Source organism: Bombina bombina, chromosome 5 (genome assembly GCF_027579735.1).
Source record: "Bombina bombina isolate aBomBom1 chromosome 5, aBomBom1.pri, whole genome shotgun sequence".
Classification (NCBI taxonomy): domain Eukaryota; kingdom Metazoa; phylum Chordata; class Amphibia; order Anura; family Bombinatoridae; genus Bombina; species Bombina bombina.
Window position 1 is genome coordinate 224,282,503 of NC_069503.1, and position 15,488 is coordinate 224,297,990.

The following is a 15,488-nucleotide window of genomic DNA, read 5'->3' on the forward strand; positions in this document are numbered from 1 at the left end:
TTGATTTATATTGGAGAGACCACTCAGGTGTAGAAAAAAAGGAAACCCTGTTCTTAGCCCATTTTTCAGAAGCAGGGCACAATATAAGTCAGCTCAGATTCCAAATTATGGAAATAGTAAAAATTTCAAGGGGAGGAGGGGATAAACAGCTCCAGCTAAAAATTAGAGAGATGTTTTAAGTGGACATTTGGAAACATTAACACCTAAAGGCCTTAAAGGAACATTAAACACATCAACATATTAATATAAATTGTTTAATTACATGTAGTAAAAAAAAATATTTGCAATATACTTTCATTATTTATTTTGTTCTCCTTTACTGTAATTTCATTCTGAATGTTATGGGCTTTCCAATTCATGTTAAACATGGAAGAGCAAACACAGCTTTATTCTGCACAACCATTGGTTGCATACTCTAGTAAGCAATTTATAACAATTTCTAATTGGCCTTAGCAGAAAAGGTAAACTAAATTACAATATGGCAATGCCCACTGCTTTATGGACATTACATTTACCCTTATTTTTGTTCAATATTTAAACAACTAATATTTTTAAAAGTGCACGTAAAAATTATTCTCAGGCTAATCTTTGCTCTGAATACATAATTCAAGCAATGATTTATTTAGTGTTTAATGTCCCATTAATACAGATTTTGTCATGTTTTAAGTTATTGTATATGTATGATTTTTGATAATTATTACATAATATTTAACCACTATTAATAAAGTAACAGTCAACACCAGAATATTTGTTGTTTAAAAAAGAAAGATAGTCCCTTTATTACTCATTCCCCAGTTTTGTATAACCAGTCCAGTTATAATAATACACGTTTTACTTGTTATTACCTTGTATCTAAGCTTCTGCTGACTGCTCCCTTATTTCAGTTCTTTTGACAAGACTTGCATTTTAGCCAATCAGTGCTCACTCCTAGGTCACTTCACGTGCATGAGCTCAATGTTATCTATGTGAAACACATGAACTAAAGCCCTCTAGTGGTCAAAACGCATTCAAATTAGAGGCAGTCTTCAAGGTCTAAGATATTAGCATATGAACTTCCTAGGTTTAGCTTTCAACTAAGAATACCAAGAGAACAAAGCAAAATTGTTGATAAAAGTAAATTGGGAAGTTGTTTAAAACTGCATGCCCTATTTAAATCCTGAAAGTTTTTTTTTGGACTTGACTGTCCCTTTAAGTTTTTATAGCATAAAAGAGAGTTTTTGTGTAATATTTGGAATGACCCCATGATGGCAGTAGTTTCATGTGCAGTAATTTTATGTGCAATCATTTTTATGTCCACATGATGGCAATACTATAAAACAGGATGTGGAATTCAGATGCTTGTAAAAGGCAGAAATCTATATATATTTATCTAAAAATGACTAAGGGGCAAGAGTAGGTCTGAAACATTATTTATTACAAGCTTGAAGACCTTGATGTGTAAATAAAGGTCCTTTTTAAGAAAGAAGGTGACTGGAGCTATATTTCCATTTATATTAAAGCATTGCTGTCAATCCTGACATTATTTTTCCCTCATTTGCTTTTGATGTGTGTTGCAACTACAGTTGCCACTCAAACTGGTTTTACAGTGCCATCCTCCCTTTGTCTTGGTTCACATTTAGGCAACTACAGTTTTTTAATTTTCATTTCTGATAGCAGTGTCAGGGATCACTCATGACTGCCATCTTGGAAAAGTTACTGAGAGACATTTAAATGCAAAAGCTTAAGCATAAAAATTAAAAAAAACAACAAAAGAAAATCAAAGACTGAAATGCTTATTAGAACAGATAGGCACCACCACTACCTACAGAGAAATAACGAAAAGTACTACGTTATTACAAATGGAAAATTACTTATATGTGCACAATACTGACAATACTGACTGATATATATATATACACAGTAGTAACAAAGAAAATAAAAAATAAAAAAACTTTATTGAACCTAATAGTTATTTATATATAGCATTATGTGATCTGATGTAGAAGACAGTTGGTGTAAATTTAGGAGTGGGCCCTGAACATGGTCATGGATCTAGTCTTGTTTCTGCAGCACTGGAGAATATGACAGTGGAGGGCCCTCTAGTGGGCCTGTAGCAACATTAAGAGATAACCAACTTGAAATCTGTAGTGTGCTAAGTTGTGTTGTTACAATGTTGCATGTTTGGAGACTTCAAGGAGAAAGATAGAGCCAGGAGGAAATTGGTGCCACTGAAGAGATATCGAGAAGTGGTATAGCTGACAACCAGGAAGTGAGGATCTGCGGGAGACAGAGGAGATCAGCACTCAGATGAGGCGGTACCCCCCACATCCCAAAAAACACCCCCTAGTAGATCCTTTAATAGGGGCAAGAGGGTGGTGACTGGTGAAGTGGGCCCTGCAGGCCAAGAAAGGCAGGGTATTACTAGTGTTAGGGCAGGAGAGTCAGGGCCGGGGCTTAGTTCGGTCCCTTCCACAGTCAGAGGCTTCCCTGATGGCGCATGCTAGCACACACCCGCAGCATTACGCTCCCATTCCCTCAGCTGGGGACCCGGTGCATGGAGATCACATAGGGGAGCATAGCAGTTGGGCCATGAGGGGCAGTTGCACCGCAGACAATGACCACCTTACCCCTGGCAGCCATGGCGGCTGTCTTGACCCTTGTCCAGTGCTTGGTCATGGTGATGAACCCGAAGGGCATGGTGCAAGGCCGGGGGCGGGCATCGCGGCTCCTCGCAGCATACTTCCTCATCAGGCCCGTCAGAGAATGTAGGACATGTCCCCTCAAGTGGCACGTCTTGCACGACTTCCCCCTCTGACTCATCGAGCGGGGAGGAGCGCAGCCACCATGTTAGGGGGAGGAGCTTGCACAGCACAGTTGGCCCACGTGACCAGCACACTCCAGGTAAGTTGGGGAGTCTCTGTGTCGCAGATAGGGCCCCAAAGGGCAGGGGCAGTGCCAGTAGAGCACAGCAGCAGCCGGATATTGGCACTTGCACAAAGTCAAAATCGTCTGACTCCAGATAGGGGGCGCTAAACGGTCAAATGCGGTATGAGACTATGCTAGCAGCCCACCTTAGCTTAATGCAACACGTTTCTAAGTGTATGAAAACACTGTTTCATCAGGCATAAAATACAAGCTAAAAAGTGCCTATAAATATACATATACATATATGCATTGATTGTTTTCTCACTTGTGCTAGTGGGGCTTGTATATTTATAGGCACTTTTTAGCTTGTATTTTATGCCTGATGAAACAGTGTTTTGAAACACTGAGAAACGCGTTGCATTAAGCTAAGGTGGGCTGCTAGCATATCCCACCTTAGGGTTCCATTGTATTTTATTATTTCCTTTTTAATAAACCTGTTTTTATCATTATCATACATTTTTTGGAACCTTTAATATAGCCCCATTTACTAATCACTCCCACTGGGAGCCTACAGCTGCAGAGACTGCTTTCTCTGGATTGTTGCAGTTCATTACCAGGGTTTAGCTGTTCCTGAGTTCCAGAGCTTTGACCTATAGATGTGACCAGTAAGCTGGGTTGCTGCCAACTACCCAGCCTGTTCCTAATAGCACTGCCTGAGTGCTCCTCTCAAATGTGAGTACCCTGTATAGGGTTTTTTATCTATATACTAATATATTATACTACTGGCACACACAGGCGCCCCTTCTGTTTTATTTGCCTATCTAGACTTCTTGTGACCCCTTCTTCTGGTTATCCAAGACTGAACAGTGAGCTGGGTTGTTGCAAAATATCCAGCCTGTATCCAATAGCACTGTCTGAGTGCTTCTCACAAATGTGAGTACCCTGATTAGGGTTATATCTGGTTCTTGTCATTAGTGTTATTGGTACACACATGCACCTCTCTTGTTCTTTATATCTTTCTGGATATCGGCACTTGGCATCAAGGATGAGAGACCTGGGTGGATGAGGTGGCCAGTCCGGTGGTTCAGATGAGCGTTGCTGGGGGACATGAAGGGCGTGGCAGAGTGAGAGAGAGTCATGAGGCCATGGGTATATCACAGAGCGGATGGTCGCAGGCGAGGTTATTTGAGATAAGTGGGGCATCCCACTCGGTGGCTGATGATATAGGGAGCATGGGCCCAGGGGCAACAAGGGATTATGTGTAGCAAGAGATAGTGACTGGTGGGAGAACGCATTGCAGTCTGACTGGTGCACAGGCTAGCCCAGTGGGGCATGGTGTGCAAGGGGGACATGTGTGTGCAGGGTCTCAATTGCCAACTGGGTCAAGTGTGAATGCATGGACTATGGGAGTGAGTAAGGAAATTATTAGGAGGGCAGTAGAAGCTGCCCTGTGAGATGGTAATAGGCTGCAGCCTTCTCCTGGGTTATATGTCCATGCCCGGGAGGGGGAGGAGCAAGAGGAAATTATTAGGAGAGCGGTATCAGCAGCGCTAGGGATGAATGAACGGTGACACAGAGTACTCCCCAAAATGTTTTTTCTACACAGATACGTGAAAAAGGTGCTTCAGGCATGGAAGCGGGGACGTCTTATGCGGTGGTGGTCGCTGGGCCCAGCAGGAGACAGCCGGCGGACATCATGACAGCACCGCAGGCAGAGAAAGAGGGAGCCCAGGACAGGGCGACCGTAAACAGTGAGTACTGCGCACCAGACATCACACACGCTGACACAGAGTCATCCACTAGTGATTCAGGTTCTGATATCGGAGAGGATCTGGGGCTTGTGGGTAAGGGGCAGCAACAGATGTTTAGGTGGATTAAGAAGATGGCTGCAGGGCATTCCAAATCCAAAGTAGGGGTAACAGGGTTGATGGAGGTACCTGCAGGGGCAGCAACCATAGGGAGCATAGGCCAACCGCACGGGCAGGTGTCGAGAAAGATAGCGGCCCAAGGGGATACATATCTTTGCCTTGTGCATTCATTGTATGGTTTCCTTAAGGCAAAAATAGTAAAAAAGATTCACGAAGGGCGCTACGTGAATATATTTGAGCTGTCTTTAGAAGCGTACAGGACAAAGGAAAGGGCAGTAGATGGCACTGGCAATAAGAAAGTTTGCAGGCCTGAGACTTATGAGCAGTGGCAGAAGTGCTTTAGGGTCTTGGTGCCGTGCTACGTGGACAAATGGCCACTTCAGGGACACAATTCATTCAAATACCAGGATACCATAGAGGCAGTGGTGGCTGGTGACTTTTGAAGCCCCGCCCCTCAGATGGCTCCGCCCATTTTATTGTGTGTGTGTGTGTGTGTATATATATATATATATATATATATATATACACATACATACATACACACACACTCTGCCAGTTACCTTAACACATCCTTATACAAGGTGAGGGCAGTGTGTTATGTGTATTACTGTGTGTTGTAACCTGTGTATATTGAAAGACAAGAGCACCACATACACCCTGCAGTTACTATATATATATATATATATATATATATATATATATACTGGGTACCAGGGGCGGACTGAGATCAACCAGGGCCCCCGGGCAAAAGTGTGCTCCACCTACCTACCTCCTCTGCCCCTCCTCTACCCTATTCCCCCTCCCATCTCCTGTGCTCCTCCCAACTCCTTTATACACATATATATATATATATATATATATATATATATATATATATATATATATATATATATATATACACACACACACACACACACACATTTACACACAAACGCGCACAGTTATACACACACACACTATACACACATATACACAGTTATATACAAACACACACACACACACAGTTATACACACACAAACATTTATACACATTTATACTCACATTTACACACACACATGCACAGTTATACAAACACACTTATACACATTTATATACATACACAGTTATACACAAACTCTTATACACACTTATTCACATTTACACACACATGCACTGTTATACACACACTCATACACATTTATACACACATATACACATTTACACACACAGACACACACATTTATACACACATATACACACTCTTATACACATTTACACACACACATGCACAGTTATACACACTTATACACATTTATCCAAATGCACACATGCACAGTTATACACACACTTTTATACACACTTATACACATACACATTTATACACACTTATACACACTTATACACATACACATTTATACACACTTATACTCACACACATTCAGTTATACACACTTATTCACATTTATACACATATACACACACATGTACATTTATACACACACTCTTATACGTTATACAAACACACTCATACACATTTATACACATACACATTTATACACACACTCATACACACTTATACACACACATGCAGTTATACACACTTATACAGATTTATACACATATTAATAAATACACTCACATACATATGGATACACTACACACACTGGGATAGATACACAAGGGGATTCCACTTTATTTTTAAAAAGTTAATGAGGAGTGCAAGCAACAAACAAAAAGGGGTTTAGAGTAAACTGAGCAGTTCATAGACAAGGGGACTGATTTATAGCATACAATTTTAGCAAAATTAAAATAACTATAATAAAAACAAAATCATTTTAAAAATATGAAGCAGAGCAAAGTAACTGATTTTTTAACAAATATGACTGAGTGTGATCACTTAACTTAACCTTCATTTTCTGATCGGACTAAAGCTCCTCATGCAGGATGGTTGAAGGGGCAGACACCTATACACTGCACAATTCAGTGACGACTCCGGATTTCTGTCACTAGATAGAGATTGCTTGCAACTGCAAGTTGCAGCCAAGGCAGGTTAGCAAATAATATATAGCAATAGCACCAAGTTCAAATTCGTGCCAAGTTGCCAACAAGTTAGAGATGGGAACCAGGGAATGGATTTGCAAAGTCAAGTGTCAGCAAAGCAAGCAACACCAACACAAGACTCCTCTCTCCTCAACGGCTATCTCATCAATGCGACTTTCGTGCTGTTGAGGGGGAGGAGCCTTGTGGGGGCTGTCACGTGGATGCAACAGCGTATCACAGTGGAGGCATAGGCAGAGCACAGGCTGACATGCAAGACCGCACACTTCAGCCTGTGCGATTATGGGTCTATGGCAGTGACGGGCCTGGGAGGAGCTACGCCTGCACAGTGAAGCATAGATCACTGTGCAGGATAGGGTCTCCCTCTATTCGCACGTGCGACAAATAGTTTGTGTGCGCACACAGCAGCCTGCTGGTCAGGTCGGGAGAGGAGGAGACAGAGTGAGAGTCTGGAAGTTAGTGACGTCAGATGTTGTCAGGCAGAGCAGAGCCAAATACTGTCTGCTATGCTGTTGTGTCCGCCCGGTCCTAGCTCCCTCCCTCCTGCCTCTGCCTCCCTATGTACAAAACAGTAGAACACATATTAGTAGACACAGACAGAGTAAATAAATACTAACTAGGCAGTACTGTTGCAACTTGCTGGGGATAATAATAAAATATAAATTTTTCAGATAGGATCATAGGAGACTATTTGAAAAATTATATTTTACTAAACAAATATTTATTTTTTTTAGGTAATTTTTTTTTTTTTTTTGCTCAATTTTTTTTTTGCCCTCTTGCCCTGGCTGGGGGTTCACGTGCGAATGTGCACAAACGAAGGAGCCTCCACTGCATAGAGGATATCCATAATAGATTCAAGGAAGGGGCATGGCGTGATTATGACATGGCCTTCTGCAGGAAGATGGTGGGTAATCCGTTATTGCACTTTGGAATGCAGGACATGCACCTGTGGTCTAAATTGGGGTTGGAGGGGGCATCTCCTCCACCTGCAATGGTGCGCCCAGGTTCGTTTCCAGAAGAGGCAGGACAGGGAGTGCTGGAAATTTCAGGATCGGCAGTGTGACAGGGACAGTAGCTGTTCCTTTTGTCACATTTGCAAACATTGTAGCGGTCCCCACCCGGGGATTGAATGTAGCAAGAAGAAGGAACAGGGGGCCTAGAGGCCGGTCTCGAGGCCGGGAACTGGTGTCAAGAGCACCAACTCCACTTAGGACGGAGGCAATGGGGGCATCGCTGGCACATTACCATGATCAGGGAGCTGCAAAGTTACTTTGGTTAGGGTTGGAAGAGGGTTTTAGGATTCCAGTGCTAGGCCAGGTGGTGGGGTCGGTGGTCCACCGAAATTTAAAATCCGCTTACGAATTCCCTGAGCTATTTAGGGCCAAATTGGCATTGGGCAGGGTTGAGGGCCCATTAGAGGCCCCTCCTTTCACTGACCTGTTGGTCTCGCCCTTGGGAGTAGTGCCAAAAAATTAGTCAGATTGAATCACCACTTGTCATACCCCAAAGGGTCATCAGTTAATAATGCAATTGATCCAGAGCTGAGCTCAGTGCATTACCAGTCTTTTGATAAAGCATTGGCAATAGTGAGAGATAACAGTCCGGGGGCGCTGATGGCAAAGCTGGATATTGAATCCACTTTCCAGCTCCTGCCCCTCCATCTGTCTTCCTTTCAGCTGATGGGAATGAAGTTTGAGGGAGCGTACTCCGTGGACAGATGTCTGCCCATGGGGTGCTCACTATCCTGTTTGAGTGCTTCAGCTCTTTTCTTCACTGGGTGGTGCAGAATGCGTCTGGGGTGGGGTTCTGGCCCATTACCTAGATGACTTTTTGTTAGTGGGGAAAGCAGGTTTTACAGAGTGCGAAAGGCTAATGGGGGTAATGCAGGACATGATGGCCAAATTCAGAGTGTCACTTGCGGAAGATAAAATGCAAGGTCCTTGTTCTTGTCTCACCTTTTTAGGTATAGAGATAGACACAGTCTTGTCACTGTGCAGGTTGCCACAGGACAAGGTGGACTGCCTCTTACAGGTGGTGCAAATGGTGTGTAGGGAGGACAGGGTCTCCATTAAGGATCTTCAGTCCTTGCTGGGTCTCCTTAATTTTGCCGGGAGGGCCATTCCGATGGGTAGGGTGTTTAACCGTCGTTTGGAGATTCAGTTGAAGGGGTCCAGGGGGCAGCATACGTGGATTAGGGTCACCACAGAGATGAGGGAAGACTTGGGAGTGTGGGAAAGATTTCTGGTCCACTTTAATGGAGTCTGTATCTGGAGGGCGCTGCCTATTTTGAACCAGACGTTGCATCTATTCACAGATGCAGCTGGGGTTTTTAGTTATGGGGCATACCTAAACAGGGAATGGAGTGCAGCTCCATGGCCTAAGGAACGGATAGCTGCAGGCTGGACTAAGAACCTGACATTGCTAGAGCTTTTCCCAATCATAGTTGCCACTGAAATTTAGGGGCATCGGCTAGCAAACAGGTCAGTTGTGTTCTGGATGGACAATATAAGTGTGGTTTACACCATAAAAAGATTGTCCGTGTCCTCGCCGGGGATTGTGACATACTTAAGGCAGTTAGTGTTACGCTGCTTGCAGCTTAACATTTGCTTCACCACCAGACACGTCCCAGGGGTGCATAACGTGATTGCGGATCCACTCTCTTGATTCAATTGGGAGCAGTTTAGGAAAGCAGCACCCAGGGCGGCAGCAAAGGGATTAATGTGCTTCCTTTTCTTTGGCAGCTGATACAGGATGGGAAACCATCCTTCCCCTAATTCGGGCATCATTGGCGCCGAAGACCTGGACATCATACATGAGCAACAGCTGGTGTTGGAGCTGAGGACAGTTTGTTCCTCCGAGTAAGAAGTTTTGCATTTCTGTACAGCATTCACCTTAGCTTTTGCAGGGGCATTGCGGTTGGGGGAATTAGTGGCGTCATCAAGAGCCAAGGGCTCAGGGGGGATACAATTGAGTCACATAAGAACCTCGGAGGAGGGAATATTCCTGCTAGTGCCTAGGTCAAAGACTGACCAGGAAGGTAGAGGGACTTGGTTGTCCCTGGTCAGACATGAATTCGAGGAATGTTGCCCGGTGGAATGTGTTGGGGAATTTACTAAAGTGAGGCCCGAGGGCTGCCAACAGTTCCTTGTACATGAGGACAGCAGCTCATTGTCCGTTTTACAGTTTTGTAGGGTCCTTGCGAGAGCAGGAGAAAGGTTGAGGCTAGACCCATCTAGAATAGCACTGCATTCATTCCATATAGGAGCAACTACTAGTGCGGCAGAACGTGGGGCTTCCACGTCTGGGATCAAGCACATAGGACATTGGAAGTCTGGGAGTTACAAAACATACATTAGGCCAACGCACACTGTATAAATAAAAAAGGGGTTATGCAAACTTGTAACAGTTTGGGGTTAAAGTTTAAGCATTAGGCGGGGAAGGGACAGTCGGGGACTCAGGGACTGTCGTATGATGGCAGGCAAAAGGTGTTAATGTGGTTTAATCATGTTTTGCCAGGTACGTTAGGTATGAATTCCCCTCCAGGGCACTGCACTCCCCAGAAGGTCAGCAGCTTGGATTTCCAATGTCGAGGACCAACTTTTGATGGTTAGGGCGTAGGGGCCTGACATGGGAGGAATTATCAGCTCTCTCTCTGTGCCATTGAGCGCAAACAGCCGGGTATCACCAGGGATAGACACGAGCCAAGGCTGTGGCGCACATTTTCTAAAGTAAAGACCTTTAGTGAAGGACACCAAGGTACATTTACAATTAAAACTATTATTTTATAGTGCTGAATTTTATTATACTGATGCAGATACCACTGATCCTATAACCAGTCCTTGCCTGGCTATACACATGTGCCACTGTCACTTCTGTGTCTTTGTATAGAGCTGGGTGTTATTATACTGATGAAGATACCACTGACCCTATAACCAGTCCTTGTCTGGCTATACACATGTGCCAGTGTCACTTCAGTGTTTTTGTATAGAGCTGGGTGTTATTATACAGATGCAGATATACATCCAGTATTTCACTCAGGCTTTATTTATTCCATAACTTATCACCCAATATTGCTAGCAGTCTCTTGACAAGCCACTAATTTTATTCACACTAAATATTTTCCCTTTCCTATTATTTAATCAGAAAGAAAATATCTACTAAGGTTATGATTCACAACCTTACTATATCTTTTCTTTCTATTTAAATACTACTTAGAATAAACCTCAGGTGCTGGTTAAAGTGCTTTACCTTTGCATATAAAGCTCCAGGGAGATAGTGGCAGCTTGCTTCTTGAATCTTCCCTCTCTCTCTGTCTCACTCAGAGTCATTTTCTGGTACTAAGCGGCATCATGTGTGAGTGGCATACCCGTGTACGGACACCTTGCCTATCCCTGGGTATCACACTGCAAACACCGGAGGGGCCTTGTCCGTCTGTCGGTAGGGGCTAAGTTATGGTTAGATGCCGCCACCGGTTATGACGAATTTGATTCAAGTTTGGTTATGTTATGTTAAAAGAGTGCCTAATAGATAATATTAGCCATAAGTTACATCGTTTATTGAATATTCTCCCAACCAAGTTGTCGTGTTTTATTTATTTATTTAAAGTCTAGTATTAGAGTACGGAGGACATAATAGGGGGTTTATCTCTTATGACAGTGGAGGGCCCTCTAGTGGGCCTGTAGCAACATTAAGAGATAACCTACTTGAAGTCTGCAGTGTGCTTAGCTGTGTTGTTACAATGTTGCATGTTTGGAGGTGGGTGTTTGTGCTTACCTTTATAGGGTCCCACAGCAGTGATACCAGCTTCTTCCTATTCCAGACTTCAAGGAGAAAGTTTCCCGCCCACCCATCCCTGAGTCAAAGATGGTAGTGGCAATGATGCGGCAGTTATGAGGTGAGAGAGTGGCCCGGCTGGGGTGGGTTTAATTGAGCTAGCCTTTTGTAAGCCTTTTGTAAGCCTTTTTGTTAGCCTTCCACCCCTTTCGGAAGGGTTGTATGATTCACCTGTGGGGGTCGCATTACTGGGCTGGTAAGGATATGCCCTAACTGGCGGGCAGGCAAGGCCCTGGGAGCAGGCACAGAGAGAGAAGAGTGACGGTCTAGAAAAAGTGAGGGGAGATGCCTATGTGCAGGCATAGGGGTCCTCTCCCTTGCGGATTGCAGACCGAACATCTCTACACATCACAGCTCTCTCTCTCTCTGTGCCATTGAGCGCGAACAGCCGGGTGTCGCGCTGCAAACACCAGAGAGGCCCTGTCCATCTGTCGGTAGGGGTTAAGTTAGGGTTAGATGCCGCCACCGGTTATGATGAACTTGATTTAAGTTTTGTTGTTATGTTGAAAGAGTGCCTAATAGATAATATTAGCCATAAGTTAAATTGTTTATTGAATAAACGTGACCGTGACCAGTCTTTCTCCCAACCAAGTTGTCGTGTTTTATTTATTTAAAGTATAGTATTAGAGTACGGAGGACTTTTATTTTATACATGTACAAGAGCTATGAACATTTAGCATACTTGCTGCCAGCATTGAGATGCTTTGAAGACATATTGGTAGCAGAGTACTGAGTCTCTTGAGTCTCAGGTGTGCTCATTCTGTATATTTTCAGTTTTGCTGCTAAAGATACAGAGACCTCTCAGTGAACTTTTTAGGGTTCATTAAACACCTTTTGCTTTTGTCTAAAAATGGCAATTTATTCCACGCTCCCTAGAGAAGCCAAAAAAGCAACATCTGTAACCTAGGATTTTAAAATGGTGCATATTGTCTAAATGAACTTTTATTTACATCCTTTGCAGGTTACCTCTCTAGGGAACATTGAATAATTTTTACACAAAAACAAGAGATGTGTAAAGTATTTTTCAATCTTTGATTGCATCTTGGGCCCGATCCGATATGCAGCGTCGCCCGCAAAAGCCGGCGACGCCAAAATTTGCGCTGGTTTGGTATCCTATATACGGCGTAACCTAGAAGTTACGCTCGTATATTTCTGCCTTCGCCCGTCGTTTTTTGGGCCATAGGCAGGTATACCAAACCAGCGCAGTTTGGTATCCAATATACAGCGTAAGGACTTAAGTGGCGAAAATGGAGAAATCTTACTCCATTTTCATCTCGCCACAAAATGCAGCCGTAGTAAGCCTTACGCTGTCTATTGGAGCCCCGTAACTCCCTAAACTAGCTGCTAAATAAACCTAACACCTAACGCATGCGCAATGTCTATCTACCTGTCAACCGCGATCCCCCGCCGCAATCCCTAATAAAGTATTTAACCCCTAAACCGCCGCACACGGACCCCGTCGCCACCTACATTAAAAGTATAACCCCCTAATGTGATCCCCCTACACCGTCGCCAGCTACATTACATACCCCCTAATGTGAGTCCCTTACACCGCCGCCATCTATCTTACCTACCCCCTAAAGTGAGCCCCCTACCCGCCACCATCTATCTTACGTACCCCCTAAAGTGAGCCCCCTACCCCGCCGCCATCTATCTTACCTACCCCCTAAAGTGAGCCCCTACCCCGCTGCCATCTATCTTACCTACCCCCTAAAGTAAGCCCCCTACCCCGCCGCCATCTATCTTACCTACCCCCTAAAGTGAGCCCCTACCCCGCCGCTATCTATCTTACCTACCCCCTAAAGTGAGCCCCTTACACCGCCACCATCTATTTTAAAAATATTAACCCCTAATTTAATCCCCCTACACCGCCGCCAGCTATATTAACTATATTAAACCTAATTATATTAGGGTTAATATAGTATAATAACCCTATCTAACTCTAACATCCCTAACTAAATTCTTATTAAAATAGATCTAATTAATATTAATATTATTAATTAAAATATTCCTATTTAAATCTAAATACTTACCTATAAAATAAATATTTTAATAATAATAATAATAATTAATAATTAATAATTACATTGTAGCTATTTTAGGGTTTATATTTATTTTAAAGGTAACTTGGTATTTATTTTAACTAGGTACAATAGCTATTAAATAGTTAATAACTATTTAATAGCTACCTAGTTAAAATAATTACCAATTTACCTGTAAAATAAATCCTAACCTAAGTTACAAATACACCTACACTATCAATAAATTAAATAAACTACAAATATCTAAACTAAAATACAATAAAATAAACTAAACTAAATTACAAAAAAAAAAAAAAACACTTGGTTCAGCCAATTGGATTGAACTTGATCTTGAGCTTGAGATTTTTCTACCTTAATTCCGATTGGCTGATAGAATCCTATCAACCAATCGGAATTCGACGGACGCCATCTTGGATGACGTCATTTAAAGGTACCTCATTCCTCGTTTAGTCTTCGTGCCGGATGGATGCTCCGCGGCGGAGGAGGGAAGAAAGAAGATTGAAGATGCCGCTTTGCTTGAAGACATCGCCGGATGGAAGAAGACATCGTCAGATGGAAGAAGACTTCACTGCCGCTTGATTGAAGACATCGCCGGATGGAAGAAGACATCGCCGGATGGAAGAAGACATCGCCGGATGGAAGAAGACTTCACTGCCGCTTGATTGAAGACATTGCCGGATGGAAGAAGACTTCTCTGCCGCTTGATTGGACATCGCCTGGATCGGATGAAGAGTTCTGCCCGGCTGGGTGAAGACAAGGTAGGGAGATCTTCAGGGGGGTAGTGTTAGGTTTTTTTAAGGGGGGTTTGGGTGGGTTTAGAATAGGGGTATGTGGGTGGTGGGTTGTAATGTTGGGGGGTGGTATTGTGTTTTTTTTACAGGCAAAAGAGCTGTTTTCTTTGGGGCATGCCCCGCAAAAGGCCCTTTTAAGGGCTAGTAAGGTAAAAGAGCTGTGAACTTTTTTAATTTAGAATAGGGCAGGGAACTTTTTTTATTTTGGGGGGCTTTATTATTTTATTAGGGGGCTTAGAATAGGTGTAATTAGCTTAAAAATCTTGTAATTTTTTTTATTTTTTGTAATTTAGTGTTTTGGTTTTTTTGTAATTTAGTTTAGTTTAGTTTATTGTATTTTAGTTTAGATATTTGCAGTTTATTTAATTTATTGATAGTGTAGGTGTATTTGTAACTTAGGTTAGGATTTATTTTACAGGTAAATTGGTAATTATTTTAACTAGGTAGCTATTAAATAGTTATTAACTATTTAATAGCTATTGTGCCTAGTTAAAATAAATACCAAGTTACCTGTAAAATAAATATAAACCCTAAAATAGCTACAATGTAATTATTAATTGCATTGTAACTATCTTAGGGTTTATTTTAAAGGTAAGTATTTAGATTTAAATAGGAATATTTTAATAATATTAATATTAATAAGATCTATTTTAATAAGAATTTAGTTAGGGATGTTAGAGTTAGATAGGGTTATTATACTTAATATATATATAATATAATAACGATATTAACTATATTAACCCTAATATAATTAGGGTTAATATAGTTAATATAGCTGGCGGCGGTGTAGGGGGATTAAATTAGGGGTTAATATTTTTAAAATAGATGGCGGCGGTGTAAGGGGCTCACTTTAGGGGGTAGGTAAGATAGATGGCGGCGGTGTAAGGGGCTCACTTTAGGGGGTAGGTAAGATAGATGGCGGCGGGGTAGGGGGCTCACTTTAGGGGGTAGGTAAGATAGATGGCGGCGGTGTAAGGGGCTCACTTTAGGGGGTAGGTAAGATAGATGGCGGCGGGGTAGGGGCTCACATTAGGGGGTTATAGATTTAATATAGCTGGCGGCTGGGTCCGGG